This window comes from Schistocerca gregaria, chromosome 2 (genome assembly GCF_023897955.1).
Source record: "Schistocerca gregaria isolate iqSchGreg1 chromosome 2, iqSchGreg1.2, whole genome shotgun sequence".
Taxonomy (NCBI): Eukaryota; Metazoa; Arthropoda; class Insecta; order Orthoptera; family Acrididae; genus Schistocerca; species Schistocerca gregaria.
In genome coordinates, this window is record NC_064921.1 from 928,467,714 (window position 1) to 928,483,850 (window position 16,137).

Genomic DNA, 16,137 nt, shown 5'->3' on the forward strand with positions numbered 1-16,137 from the left:
TGGAGGACGGAACTGTTGCAGGCAGGGTTCAATTTGGATAGTGTCTTGGGGAGTTGGATCATTAGGAGTGGGATCAGGATTATTTTTCTTCGTGGCAAAGTGATATTTCCAGCAGAGACTACGAGTGTAGGACAGTAAATCTTTGACAAGGGCAGTTTGGTTGAACCTGGGAGTGGGCTGAAGGTGAGGCCTTTGGATAGGACAGAGGTTTCGGATTGGGAGAGGGGTTTGGAGGAAAGGTTAACTACTGAATTGGGGTGTTGTGGTTTCAGATGGTGTTGACTAGAATTTTGAGGTGTTGGGGGGAGTGGAGCTGGAAGTGGGAGATTGAGTAGATGGGAGAGACTGGGTCTGTGTGCAATGAGAGGAGGTTGAGGTTTGTTGGAAAGGTTGTGGAGGGTGAGTGAGTTGCCTTTCCGGAGGTGGGAAACCAGGAGATTGGATAGTTTTTTGAGGTGGAGGGTGGCATGCTGTTCTAATTTGCGGTTGGCCTGTAGGAGGATGCTATGTACAGCCGGTGTGGATGTGGGAGAGGAAAGATTGAGGACTTTGATTTGGGATAGGAGTTGACGGGTGTGTTCATTGGCCGAGTCGATGTATAGGTGAAGGATTAGGCGGGTGAGGGCTATGGATTGTGCTGTTTGGAACTGGTATAAGGACTGATGGAAAGGAGGATTGCAGCCAGAGATGGGAACTTTAAGTGTGAGGCCTTTGGGAGTAATGCCAAATGTCAGACAAGCCTGAGTAAATAAAATATGGGAGCATAATCTGGCTGGGGTGAAGGCATGTTTGCGGAGGGAATGTAAATAAAATTTAATGGGGTAGTTGTAGGTATGTTGTGAGGTTGACATGGTATTAGAAGGTGGAAAGGGTAATATGAGGTTAAAGTGAAAGTAAATAGAAATTTATATAGGGAGAGATAAAGGTGTGAAAAAAGTCGAAAGAGTGTTGGTTTGAGATGAGCTATGTTGATCCTGTGCTCAACTTAGGTTGGTGAACAACAATGGGTGAAAAGGTTAGGTAGTTATGTTGTCTCCAGATCACGTTAAAGGGTGGGGAAATTCAAGAAAATTTCGAAAAAAAGTTTCGAAAGAAAAAAAGTTTCGAAAGAATAATTTCTGAAAAAATAAAATTCGAAAAAATTTTTCAAATAAAATCTCGAAAAATATGTGTGTAAATGTATTCAAAGGACTGGTTGTGTACTGGCAGGTTATGAGAATGAGGCTAACAATTATTTGATGAAGAAATAATTACGTGTAAACCTGTGGGAACCTGCTAAAAAATGATCGGTTATGTGGGAAAAACGGGAATAGAAATAAAACGAAAGTTGTTGGAAATAACTGAGATGGTTGTTTAATGGGTGAAAGGAACTGAAGCTGTGAAATAGTATTCACGAGCTTACACGAAATGTTTGTAAACTTGGAACAGTGGATTTTATAGCAGCGGTAATGTTGAAAGCGTTAAAAATTTTTAGGTTATGGTTTGGAAGTAAATTACGTATTATTGAGTATAATTAGGCAGGATAAAATGTATGGTGGATTACGAAAAAAGGGAAGATGAATACAAAGTGAAACTACTTGTACAAACGAAAAGAGAAAGTAAGATGATAGAGAAGATTTCGAAATGCAACAGAGACAATAACAAACGTAATTGTTGAGTTCAAATTAATGATGATCTAAATAAAATAGAAAGAAACTTCCACATGGGAAAAATATAATAAAAACAAAGATTCCAAGACTTACCAAGCGGGAAAGTGCCGGCAGACAGGCACAATGAACAAAACACACACAGAATTACTAGCTTTCACAACCGATGGTTGCTTCTTCAGGAAGGAGAGGGAAAGACGAAAGGATGTGGGTTTTAAGGGAGAGGGTAAGGAGTCATTCCAATCCCGGGAGCGGAAAGACTTCCCGTAGGGGGGAAAAAAGGACAGGTGTACACTCACACACACACACACACACAGATATCCATCCGCACATACACAAACACAATCAAACATATTTAAAGGCAAAGAGTAAGGGCAGAGATGTCAGTCGAGGCAGAAGTACAGAGGCAAAGAAGTTGTTGAAAGGCAGGTGAGGTATGAGCGGCGGCAACTTGAAATTAGCGGAGGTTGAGGCCTGGCGGATATCGAGAAGAGAGGATATACTGAAGGGCGAGTTCCCATCTCCGGAGTTCAGATAGGTTGGTGTTGGTGGGAAGTATCCAGATAACTCGGACGGTGTAACACTGTGCCAAGATGTGCTGGCCGTGCACCAAGGCATGTTTAGCCACAGGGTGATCCTCATTACCAACAAACACTGTCTGCCTGTGTCCATTCATGCGAATGGACAGTTTGCTCGAGCAAACGCGTAGTTGTGACGACCACGGCGGACAGAGCCATCACACCGACGTCATCTCAGACGCCGTCACAATCTGTTCCACCGCGCTACCGTGGCGCGGGGCGCGGACGGCGGAGGGAGCGCGCCGCGGGCGGAGGGTATTTAAATCGGCCGCCGCCGCGACCGAACCCAGTTCCCCCTGAGCAGCCATAGCGTACGGATCTCCGTGCCGGCGCGTTCACAGGAGCTCAGTCCGTCAGTTCACCTGATAATGGCGACATGTTTGATCGCCGAAATATTGTGCCTGTTGGACAATATAGCCTGGCAGTACACCCGTGGATATTTTGATGGTCACAGATTTGTTTCTAGGCGCGCAGTCCGGAACCGTGCAACTGCTACGGTCGCAGGTTCGAGTCCTGCCTCGGGCATGGATGTGTGTGATGTCCTTAGGTTAGTTAGGTTTAAGTAGTTCTAAGTTCTAGGGGACTAATGACCACAGCAGTTGAGTCCCATAGTGCTCAGAGCCATTTGAACAGATTTGTTTATTCAGTGGGAGAGTGTCACAGAGATACTAAAGAAACTGAACTGGAAGTTTCTTGAAGATAGACATAAACTATCCTGAGAAAATCTATTAACAATGTTTCAAGAACTAGTTTCAAATTATTATTCTAGGAATATACTACAACCCCCTATGTATTGCTCATTTAGGGATCTTGAGGATAAGATTAGAATACTTACTGCACACACTGAGGCAATCAAACAATCATTCTTCCTGCGCTGCATGCGTGAATGGAACAGTAAGAAAGCCTAATAACTGTTACAATGGGACATATCCTCTGCCATGCACCTCATGGTGGTTTGCAGAGTATAGATGTAGATGTAGATATAGATATAGATATAGATGCCCAATTTCTTTACACCACACTGTGGCTGCTGCTGTCACTGACCCGAACTGTTGACACATGGGATGATGGATGGTTAGCCTTATATTGTTGATGCCAAACACACAGGCCTGCATTTGCAGAGTGGAGTGGAGTTGACTGCAGTAACAGTGGTGGCTCACTACAGAAACAACATTTTCTTCATCAACCGTACACACTGCCCCATAAAAGAAGTAAAGTTTCCAGAACAGACGAAGAAAACAAAATGAAACTCTATGGGTTGAGAGGCTGTTTTAGATGTTATTTCAGTGATTAAAAAATCAAGTCAAATTTACAGTTAATTTCACTGTATGACCCCACCTATCTGTATGCCTGAATTCCTGAGTGCATGCCAACATCACACAGCCAGCTCATAGATATGTGTGCAATTTATGGACAAGCAATATCCTGTTGAAAAATGGCAGCATGAAACAGTTGCATGAGAGGTAACGCATGGGGACACAGAGTAACAATGTATACTGTTGTGCCTTAAGATTTTCTCAGTCAGTACTGACCATGACATGAAGTCATGCCTGATATTCCCCCCACACCTTGATGCCAGAAGTAACACCACAGTACCTCTCCTAAACATTGTAAGAATGGGACCTCTGCCCAGTTTGCTGCCATAGTCGCCAACAGTGGTAATCTGGGATAATGCAGAATCATTATTATTCATTGAAACACAGCTGTTAGTGCTGTGGTATTAGCAGCAGCCTAACTCCACTAAATTGGTGGTAAGTCTGGGGTCCCACAAGGAGTGGTATAGGAGGAATTAGGAATAACACCTTGTTAAAAAAATCTTAGATCACCTAGCCTGCGTAACAGTACCATGTAAGGGCTCCTAACCAAGAATGTGATAAAGTTCACAGTGACAGCTGTGGCATAAAACGAGTCCTTTGAAGGCATAGCTGGTAGAAGAGGCACTCTCTCTCTCTCTCTCTCTCTCTCTCCCTCTCTCTCTCTCTCTGGGTTAATTAAGAGGGAAGTTGCTGCATTTTAGCTGATTGCATTGGCTCTGTGAAGGCTAAGGAAGAAAATCCTAATTTTTATGTCCTTCAGCAGACGTTGGATGTAAGGGTGACAACCCATCTACAGAAAAACATCTGTTGTGAAACTTCAGAAAAGGGATACCAGACAGATAAATGAAGATGGGCTTTGCATGAAAAGAATTGATGGTAATGGACAAATAAATGGGGGGGGGGGGGGGGGGGGGAGAGAAAAGAAAACATAAAGAGTAAGCTAAATTTATAGATTGTAACTTGGAATGTGGGACTTACGTACTGCCTGGGAGCCGTTAGAGTGCTGCTGGATCAAATAACAAAATTGAAGTGTCGTGTCATAGTGCTGCAAGAACTAAGGTGGTGGTCAGAGTGGGTGGCATCTGGGTGGATGACAGGTGATGAAGCGTAGTACATCATATCTTGCTGGTGGTCAAACACCAGCAGTCTCTAAGCGTTCATGGGCTCAATTCAGTGCATAGAAGTACGACCCTAAATCGTTTCCCTCCTTGGCCACATCATGGGAAGACGACAGGCTAAGGATGGCGAAGGCTCTTCTTCACCCCAGTACCTTCTATGTTCGAGAGCTGATAGGGAATCTTTCACGATGATGAAGCTTAAGTTTTTTTTGTTGAGCATTTAGAGGACAAGTTTGGGGAGGTGGAGGGCTTGTCCAAAATGAGATCAGGGTCAGTCTTGATTGAAACAGCAACCTCTGCCCAGTCATGGGTGTTACTCACTTGTGACAAGCTGGGGGATGTTCCTGTAACCATCACGCCCCATAAGATCTTAAATATGGTCCAGGGTATCATGCTTCACAGGGATCTTCTTTTGCAGTCCAGCGATGAGTTGCGTGCCAAGTTAGAACATCGAGGTGTACATTTCATTTAGCGTGTCCACCACGGGGTCTAAGGGATAATCAGCTTACCACCAGTGCCTTCATCTTGGCCTTCGATGGTGACACATTACCCAAGAAGGTCAAGGTGATGGTCTACCGCTGTGATGTAAAACCCTATATCCCTCCCCCAATGCGGTGCTTTAAATGTTGGAAGTTCGGTCATATGTCTTCCCGCTGTACTTCCAGCGTCACATGTCGAGATTGCAGACGCCCATCACATCCCAATACTCCATGTGCCCCACCTCCCATCTGTGTCAACTGTGAGATCACCATCTGCCTTGCTTGCCAGACTGCAGGATTCTCCAGAAAGAAAGGAAAATAATGGAGTACGAGACCCTGGGCTAACTGACCTACACTGAGGCTAAGAGGGAATTTGAACGCCTACATCCTGTATCCTCCCCCCATCAACCATGGACCTTGCCGTTGGTGGGGAGGCTTGCGTGCCTCAGCGATACAGATGGCCGTACCGTAGGTGCAACCACAATGGAGGGGTATCTGTTGAGAGGCCAGACAAACGTGTGGTTCCTGAAGAGGGGCAGCAGCCTTTTCAGTAGTTGCAGGGGCAACAGTCTGGATGATTGACTGATCTGGCCTTGTAACATTAATCAAAACGGCCTTGCTGTGCTGGTATTGCGAACGGCTGAAAGCAAGGGGAAACTACAGCCGTAATTTTTCCCGAGGGCATGCAGCTTTACTGTATGATTAAATGATGATGTCGTCCTCTTGGGTAAAGTATTCCGGAGGTAACATAGTCCCCCATTCAGATCTCCGGGCGGGGACTACCCAAGAGGACGTCGTTATCAGGAGAAAGAAAACTGGCGTTCTACGGATTGGAGCGTGGAATGTCAGATCCCTTAATCGGGCAGGTAGGTTAGAAAATTTAAAAAGGGAAATGGATAGGTTAAAGTTAGATATAGTGGGAATAGTGAAGTTTGGTGGCAGGAGGAACAAGACTTTTGGTCAGGTGAATACAGGGTTATAAATACAAAATCAAATAGGGGTAATGCAGGAGGAGGTTTAATAATGAATAAAAAAATAGGAGTGCGGGTAAGCTACTACAAACAGCATAGTGAACGCATTATTGTGGCCAAGATAGACACAAAGCCCACGCCTACTACAGTAGTACAAGTTTATATGCCAACTAGCTCTGCAGATGATGAAGAAATTGAGGAAATCTATGATGAGATAAAAGAAATTATTCAGGTAGTGAAGGGAGACGAAAATTTAATAGTCATGGGTGACTGGAATTCGTCAGTAGGAAAAGGGAGAGAAGGAAACATAGTAGGTGAATATGGATTGGGGGGAAGAAATGAAAGAGGAAGCCGTCTGGTAGAATTTTGCTCAGAGCATAACTTAATCATAGCTAATACTTCGTTCAAGAATAATAAAAGAAGGTTGTATACATGGAAGAATCCTGTAGATACTAAAAAATATCAGATAGATTATATAACGGTAAGACAGAGATTTAGGAATCAGGTTTTAAATTGTAAGACATTTCCAGGGGCAGATGCGGACTCTGACCACAATCTATTGGTTATGAACTGTAGATTAAAACTGAAGAAACTACAAAAAGGTGCTAATTTAAGGAGATGGGACTTGGATAAACTGAAAGAACCAGAGGTTGTAGAGAGTTTCAGGGAGAGCATGAGGGAACAATTGACAGGAATGGAGGAAAGAAATACAGTAGAAGAAGAATGGGTAGCTCTGAGGGATGAAGTAGTGAAGACAGCAGAAGATAAAGTAGGTAAAAAGACGAGGTCTAATAGAAATCCATGGGTAACAGAAGAAATATTGAATTTAATTGATGAAAGGATAAAATATAAAAATGCAGTAAATGAAGCAGGCAAAAAGGAATACAAACGTCTAAAAAATGAGATCGACAGGAAGTGCAAAATGGCTAAGCAGGGATGGCTAGAGGACAAATGTAAGGATGTAGAGGCTTATCTCACTAGGGGTAAGATAGATACTGCCTACAGGAAAATTAAAGAGACCTTTGGAGAAAAGAGAACCACTTGTATGAATATCAAGAGCTCAGATGGCAACCCAGTTCTAAGCAAAGAAGGGAAGGCAGAAAGGTGGAAAGAGTATATTGAAGGTTTATACAAGGGCAATGTACTTGAGGACAATATTATGGGAATGGGAGAGGATGTAGATGAAGACAAAATGGGAGATAAGATACTGCATGTAGAGTTTGACAGAGCACTGAAAGACCTGAGTCGAAACAAGGCACCCGAAGTAGACAACATTCCATTAGAACTACTGACGGCCTTGGGAGAGCCAGTCATGACAAAACTGTACCATCTGGTGAGCAAGATGTATGAGACAGGCGAAATACCCTCAGACTTCTAGAAGAATATAATAATTCCAATCCCAAAGAAACCAGGTGCTGACAGATGTGAAAATTACCGAACTATCAGTTTAATAAGTCACAGCTGCAAGATACTAACGCGAATTCTTTACAGACGAATGGAAAAAACTGGTAGATGCGGACCTCGGGGAAGCTCAGTTTGGATTCCGTAGAAATGTTGGAACACGTGAGGCAATACTGACCTTACAACTTATCTTAGAAGAAAGATTAAGAAAAGGCAAACCTACGTTTCTAGCATTTGTAGACTTAGAGAAAGCTTTTGACAATGTTGACTGGTATACTCTCTTTCAAATTCTAAAGGTGGCAGGGGAAAAATACAGGGAGCGTAAGGCCGGTTGGTAGGACATGTTTTGAGGCATCAAGGGAACACAAATTTAGCATTGGAGGGCAGCGTGGAGCGTAAAAATCGTAGAGGGAGACCAAGAGATGAATACACTAAGCAGATTCAGAAGGATGTAGGTTGCAGCAAGTACTGGGAGATGAAGAAGCTTGCACAGGATAGAGTAGCATGGAGAGCTGCATCAAACCAGTCTCAGGACTGAAGACCACAACAATAACACATCCTGTATGCCTGACATCCCCTTACGCCCCCGCTACAACAGTTCTAGCCCCATCAGCTCCACCAACCCCAGTCACGTCTCAGAGACAGAAGACTACACCTGCCGCTTTGATGGTGAGGGGTACTTCCCTCCCTGTTGCTCCGGACCACCTACTTCAGGAGCAACAGCCTCCCCCCTCTCCCCTCCCTCCCCAAACATTGGGGACATCCGTCCTCACTTCTGAGCCAGAGAAGAGTACAAATTCTTCTCTGCTCAAGCTAGGAAGGGGTCCTTTGGCTCACTCCCTTCACAGGTTTCTGCTAGTGCGAGAGATGACACCTGCCTGTGGTAGAAGAGCCCAGAAGCAGCTGGTTGCAGGGTTTCACACTCATCCTGGAGACTGACTCAGCGAAGTCCTCCCAGCCAGGGAAACCCAAGGAACAGCAATAGAAATCCAAAATATCAATAACCCTCTCATTTTCCAGTGTTGGAATGTTCACTAAACTAACACTAGATGTCAATATATTTCAGTGCTCTCTCTCTCTCTCTCTCTCTCTCTCTCTCTCTCTCTCTCTCTCTCTCTCTCTCTTGACATATTATTTGCTCAATGATTTGGGCATGATATAGGTGAGGTTCCTAAGAAACAACTTCAATCTGCATTTTAAATATCTTTTTATCTGTGTGCTAGGCATGCAGTTTCTGAGGGTAGATTATTTGGAACTTTATAAATGTGAACACTGGAATGAGTAAATATCAGCACTCAAAATATAGCAGACACATCCAAGGGGCTCTACCAAATATGGTTAGATACAGACATGACCAATCATAGGACTTCAAGCTGGGTCCCAGTTTAGTAGTAGAGTAGGTATAAAATTACTTGGTCCCTAGTGTCCCAGATGATGAGACAGCACTGTAAGGGAGGCATATTTCTATAGCTGAATGACACACACAAACACTTACCATGCGGAATTTGTAAGTTACAGCTAGAAAATCTGCAAATGATTTTATTAACAGGTTATGCCAATACAATGAATAATTCGACAAGTCAACCACTTATGTGCACAGGATTATACTGAAACTGCAGCAGTGGAGCGATTTATTTTCACCTTTCTTGTACACCTTCTTTTCTTCTTGTTGTTCTCTTGTTAAAATTAGCTTCTTTAGTCAAAGCACTGTGGGTTTTACACAGTTTCACCTTGCTAATATGCTAATGCAGTTGCAGTTGTGACAGGATCCTGAAACAGTCTACAATTCAACAAACAGTTGACGGCAAGTAAGGCCAATAGCTTAAGAAAAGCGCTTGCTGGGAATAAAAAGAAAAAAAAATCCTTCACTTATGTTGTCACAAACACGTACTAATTGTTATCTCACTAGCTGCTGGTGGCCCTGAAAATAATTGCAGTGTTCAATTGAAAAAAATCTATAGTCACTCATCTGTCACAGGAGATAGTTAGCCAATAATTTGTTTTGGTATCCTACCCTGTGTATGAGATAAGAGAGATGGTACGAATATTTCACTTTCACTCTGTTACTTGTGCAGGTGATCAGAAATGAGTACACTACATATATTCCATGTTCTAGAAGCTGGAGACAGGTACAGATCTCATCTCAAGTTAAAAGAAAAATTCAAATTATTATCTCCATTTTGTACACAGAAATATATGACCTAACATGCACCAAATGCAAACTCATAGTGACCCATATTTTCCATTGCAAACTATTTGTATTTTTGAAGCACCTTAAATAATGTCAGAATATTAAAATAACTATGACCATTAACAAAATGATAGGAATATGGGCTTGGGACAAGGAATGAGAGAGGAGAAAGACTATTTGGGTTCTGTAATAAATGTCAGCTAGTAATAGTGAATACTCTGTTCAGAAATCACAACATGAGGATGTACACTCGGAAAAGACCAGGTGATGTGGGAAGATTTCAGTTAGACCGAGATTCCAAAATTAAATACTGGATTGTAAGGCATACCCATAAGTAGATATAGACTAAGATCACACTGTAGCAGTGATGAAGAGTTGGCTGAAGTTTTAAGACATTAGTCAGGAAGAATCAATATGCAAAGAAGTGGGATATAAAAGTACTAAAGAATTAAGAGATATGCTTGAAGTCTCTAAGGCTATATATACACCAATAAGGAATAGCTCAGTAGTCAGTACAGTGGAAGAGGAATGGGCATCTCTAAAAAGGACCTTCATGGAAGTTGGAAGGAAAAACATAGTTACAAAGAAGTTAACTGCAAAGAAATTATGGGTAACAGAAGAAATACTTCGGTTGATCGATGAAAGGAAGAAGCACAAAAACGTTCCAGCAAACTGAGGAATACACAAATACAAGTCACTGAAGAATGAAATAAAGAGGAAGTGCAGGGACGCTAAGATGAAATGATTGCATGAAAAATGTCAAGAAATCGAAAAAGAAATGATTGTCGACAGGACAGACTCAGTATACAGGTAAGCCAAAACAACCTTCGGTGACATTAAAAAGCAAGGGCGGTAACATTAAGAGTGCAATGGGAATTCCACTGTTAAATGCAGTGGAGAGAGCAGATATGTGGAAAGAATACGCTGAAAGCTTCTATGAGGGGGAAGATTTTTGTCTGATGTGATAGAAAAAGAAACAGGAGAAGATTTAAAAGAGGTGGGGGATCCAGTATTAGAATCAGAATTTAAAAGAGGCTTGGAGGACTTGTGGTCAAATAAAGCAGAAGGGATGAATAACATTCCATTAGAATTTCTAAAATAATTGCAGGAAGTGGCCACAAAACAATTACTCACTTTGGTGTGTAGACTGCCTGGCAACATAGTAGACTGTCTGGCAACATACCATCTGACTTTTGGAAAAATATGCACACAATTCTGAAGACTGCAAGAGCTGAGAAGTTCGAGAATTATTGCACATCAGCTTAACAGCTCATGCATCCAAGATGCTAACAAGAATAATGTATAGAAGAATGGAAAGGAAAATTGAGGATGTGCTAAAAGATGATCAGCTTGGCGTTACAAAAGGTAACAGAGAGAATTAGATTAGATTAGTTTTTTGTTCCATAGATCCATACTGAGGAGATCCTCGTGATTTTTTTTTACCTGAAATAACAAATAACAATACTAATAGTATGAAAATATACAATACATCATTTGTTTCTATTAAAAAATTCGTCAATGGAGTAGGAGTTGGCCACTAGTAATTCTTTCAGGCTCCTTTTAAATTGTTCTTTATTTGTAACTAAATTTTTTATGTTTGCTGGCAAATGATTGAAGATGAGTGTTCCTGAGTAGTGGACCCCTTTTTGAACTAAAGTAAGTGCTTTTAAGTCTTTGGCAGATCATTTTTGTTCCTGGTATTGTATGTATGAACTGAGCTGTTTGTTGGAAAAAGAGATATATTATTTAGGATAAATTTCAAGCATTTCTGCAATTCTGATGTTGCAGTTGACAATGGAAGCAAATTTCTGCAATTCTGATGTTGCAGTTGACAATGGAAGCAAGACTAAAGAAAAATCAAGAAACATTCATAGCATTTGTTGATCTGGAAAAAGCATTCGGCAATGTAAAATGGTGCAAGAAGATCGAAATTCTGAGAAAAATGGGGGTGAGCTATAGGGAGGAATAATAAGAGTGAATGACCAAGAACGAAGTGCTCAGATTAAAAAGCTTGTAAGGCAGAGATGTAGTCTTTTGCCCCTACTATTCAATATGTACATTGAAGAAGCAGTGATCAAAATAAAAGCAAGTTTCAGGATGGAATTAAAAGTCGAGGTGAAAGAATATCAATTATATGATTTGCTGATGGTATTGCTATCCTGAGTGAAAGTGAAGAAGAACTATATGGTCCGCTGAATGGAATGAACAATCTAATGAGTACAGAATATGGACTGAGAATAAATCAAAGAGAGACAAAAGTAATGAGAAAAGCGAGAAACTTAACATGACGGACAGAGTAAGGAGGACATCAAAATCAGACAAACACTGGCAAAAAGGGCATTTCTGGCCAAAAAAGTGTACTGGCATCAGGCATAAGCCTTAATTTGAGGCAGAAATTTCTAAGAGTGTACATCTGGAGTACAGCATTGTATGGTAGTGAAACAAAGACTGTGGGAAAACCAGAACAGAAGTAAATCGAAGCATTTGAGATGTAGTGCTACAGATGAATGTTGAAAATTAGGTGGGCTGATAAAGTAAGGAACACGGAGGTTCTACGCAGTATCGCAGAGGAAAGGAATATGTGGAAAACACTGACAAGGAAAAGGGAAAGGATGATAGGACATTTCTTAAGGCATCAGGGAATGACTTCCATGGTACTAGAGGGAGCTGTAGAGAACAAAACATGTAGAGGAAGACAGAGATTGGAATACATCCAGCAAATAATTGAAGATGTAGGTTCCAAGTGCTACTTTGAGTGAAGAGGTTGGCACAACAGGCAATTCATGGTGAGCCGCATAAGACCTGTCAAAAGACTGGTGATAAAAAGGGGGGGGGGGGGGCTGTTCCACATGAAGTTGATGAAAGAGCCTGTGACAGGCAAAAGAATCAAATTTTGTTACCAAATAGTTTCTGTAAAATCATTTCAGAGAGACTGTAGTAACACAAGTGTGTGCAAGCCTCCAATTCTGTTGTGTAACCAAAACTGGCAGAGAATGTTTTGTTTGTAATGGGTGAAGCTCGCAGCTCAGTAGGCAACAGCAAACCAAAGCAGATGCCCATTTGGGGTAGGGGAATGGACTCACCCAGTGCTGAGAATGAGAATGCATTTCTGCACCCAGACCAGATTAGATGTCATTCATTAACCAAACGAAAATTATATCCAACTCTTTCAGCAAGATAGCTGTGTGTGATTGCATTTATGGGATAGCAGTAGGTCCCATAAACTGAGTTGCAGGACCTGGAGCTGTAAAAGAATATTTGTTTGTTACATGGGAGCAACCATTGATTAGGAAGTCACATAAAATGGAAACACACTGACTTGGTTTTATTGTGTTTCTTCAGGGTTTGCTCTCTATGCATTTTCATACTCACAGGGAAATCCTTCCTCCCCCACCATAGAGGACATTGACCATCTTGAGTTAGTATCTCTAGACAGGGATCTGTAACAAATTGAGACCATCTGGGCCCTGTTTTTTTAATGAGAGTCATAATCCGCACACTCCTCATCATTGCTTGCGGGATGAGATCCCAGTCACTAGATGCATTAAAAGTATGAAACCAGAAATGTTGCAAGTAAGGTATCAGCTTACCAGGAAACTAGAAAGACAAGGGTCCCATGAGTAACAGAAATAAATGATTAGGGTAGTGTGGAATCAGTAAAGAGGATATGAGAAAAGCGGTGGTTCAGAGCAAAAATAGTGGAGATGTGATTCTGTCCAAAGGGAAAAGAACATGAAGAGAATCCTCAGAATAAGTGTTGACGATGATGAGTCAGCAAATAAAAGAATATTAGCAAATGAGAGACCCAAAGTTACTCAGTTTACTCCTCCATCTAACTTTGATCCACTGATCCATTCCAGATGCCCTCAAAACATCCCCTGTTAAGTTCCCAGAATTTCTTAACCCCAAACCTTGCCTGACTATCAATCCCCAAATCCCTCAAAATGGACACCAACGTCACATGCATAGAGGGAACTTTCAACCCTCCATCTAAAAACTGATCCCAACCTTATAATTCTATTTGCCTACAAAGGTTCCACCATGGTAGTTATGAACCAAAGGGTTTAACTGACACAGGAACTCTGCCATTGGTCATATGTGTCCATCTACAAGACCTACCACAGCGATACATACCAGAAGTCCAGCTGGATCTCCAGTAACGTTTCAAATCCCTAGGTCGATCCCAGAACTTCTCCCTTGAATCTGTCTTCCTCCTCACACCTGCCACTCCCCGTACTCCTACTTTCTACGTAATTTCCAATTATCCTACATATGTAAATCCAACCTCACAGTATGCCCATTGTGGATGGTTACTGCATTCCCACAGAGAGAATCTCTGCCCTTGTAGACCAGCACCTTCAGCCTGGTACCAACTGCTTGCTCTCCTATATTAAAGACACCAATCATTTCATCTACCAACTCTCCACACTTCCTCTCCCTTTACCACCTGGCACCCTGCTGGTCACTATCGATGCCACACTTCCCTCTGCACTAACATCCCCATTCTTGTTGCTATGGAATGCTATCTTTCTCAGCACCTGACTGACACCAGACTTACAACTTCCTTCCTAGTTGGTTGATTTGGAGGTGGGGACCAAAAAGTGAGGTCATTGATCCCATTGGATTAGGGCAGGAAGGGTAAGGAAGTAAGCCATGCCCTTTCAAAGGAAAACATTTAGTGAAATCATGGAAAACCTAAAACAGGATGGTCAGACACAGGTTTGTCCTTCCTGGTCACTATGACCAGCCGTATGCCCGCCCACAATTACTTCTCCTTCGAAGGCATTATCTGTCACTAATTCGTGGTACAACAATGGACACCTGTATGGCACTTTTTTATACCAATTCATTCATGAACTATCTAGAGGAATTCTCCCTAACCATCCACAATACTAGCCCCTCACCTGGTTCAGATTCACTGATGACATCTTCAAGATCTGGATGGACCATGAAGACACTTTATCCATATTCCTCTAGAACCATAATGCCTTGTCCAATTGCATCTCTCCAAATATGCCAAGGCTGTCACTGAGGCCTTCACAGACCGAAATTATCCTTCCCACCATGACCAGAAACAGATTTGTGGTGCTTGTATCCCTGGTCACATACCATTTCCCACATACCCGCTGTCTGGCCACAAAGGATCATCCTCCTCATAACTCAGGTACCACCCAGGACTAGAAAAACTGAATTCCCTGCCAGTGTTCCACCTACCTCTTGTCATGCACTGGAGTGAGCAATATCCTCCCCACCTCTCCCACAGTGGTATTCTGCTACCCACCCAACCTACACAGTAGCCTTGTCTGTCCTTGTTTCAACCCTGCTCCCAGTCCCTTGTCCCATGGCTCAAATCCACTATAGACATAGATGCAAGACCTGTCCCATATATCCTCCCACTACCACCTACTCAGTCCTATCACATACATCTGCTACCATATCAAAGGCAGTGCCGCCTGTGATAACAGGCATGTGATCTATCAACTTGGCTGCAACCAATGTGCCACATTCTATGTGGACTTGACATCTAACAAGCTGTTTGTCCACATGAATGGCCATCACTAAGCTGTGGCCAAGAGTCCAGTTTCTCACCACACAACGTGCTTTTATTCTCAATAACACCAGCTTTTCTATATCGGGGAAGTGGGAACTCCACTTGCAACATATCCTTTGTTCTCGTAACCCCTAGCCTGAACCTTTGCTAGTATTTGCCCTCCACCTGTCTCTCACCTTCGTTGCTCCCAGTTCAGCCCTACACATGCCTTCTTTCCTGCCAGAGCACCTGTATAGCCCTTTATCCTTCTATATTTCTTTCTTTCTTTTTTCTTGCCTTTCCAATTTGACACCCCCCCCCCCTTCCCACCTCCACACAGGACAGCTCTCCAGTACTCAATGCTGCACCTAGCAGCCCACTATCCTGTCCGTATTACATACCAGCATGCTCCCACAGGCAGCACTAGCATCTTCTTCCACTCCTACCTTGCTATCCTTACCCCTTCCCATCCCACACCTCTTCTGTACTAACGTCGAACACAGTTGCAGTTGGATTTTAGCACCCAGAGACAACAGTGTTTGTGTGTGTGTGTGTGTGTGTGTGTGTGTGTGTGTGTGTGTGTGTGTGTGTGTGTGTGTGCGCGCGTGTGTGTGTGTGTGTGTGTGTGTGTGTGAGAGAGAGAGAGAGAGAGAGAGAGAGAGAGAGAGAGAGAGAGAGAGAGAGAGATCCGCATCTGATGAGAGATTTAGTTCATAGCTGAATATATGTAGTAAGCTTTTTTTATCTAGTGCCTCCTTAGTGTGGTTACTATCATTTTGCACAATAACAAGCCTTACACTGATGCTGTTCACATGATAATGTGAGATGATGTGCGTCTGACCTAAACTTGGCTAATCCTAGATCGACGTTCCGAGCAAATAATCTGTCATTCTTTCATAGGATTATT

At 42.5% G+C, this 16,137-nt stretch overlaps 1 protein-coding gene across 2 annotated transcripts in view; it reads left to right on the forward strand.

Moving 5' to 3' along the window:
• The window catches only part of LOC126335357 (cilium assembly protein DZIP1-like), a 249,019-nt gene that overhangs the window by 215,120 nt on the left and 17,762 nt on the right, over positions 1-16,137 (forward strand). The gene's annotated exons all lie outside the window — the stretch shown is intronic.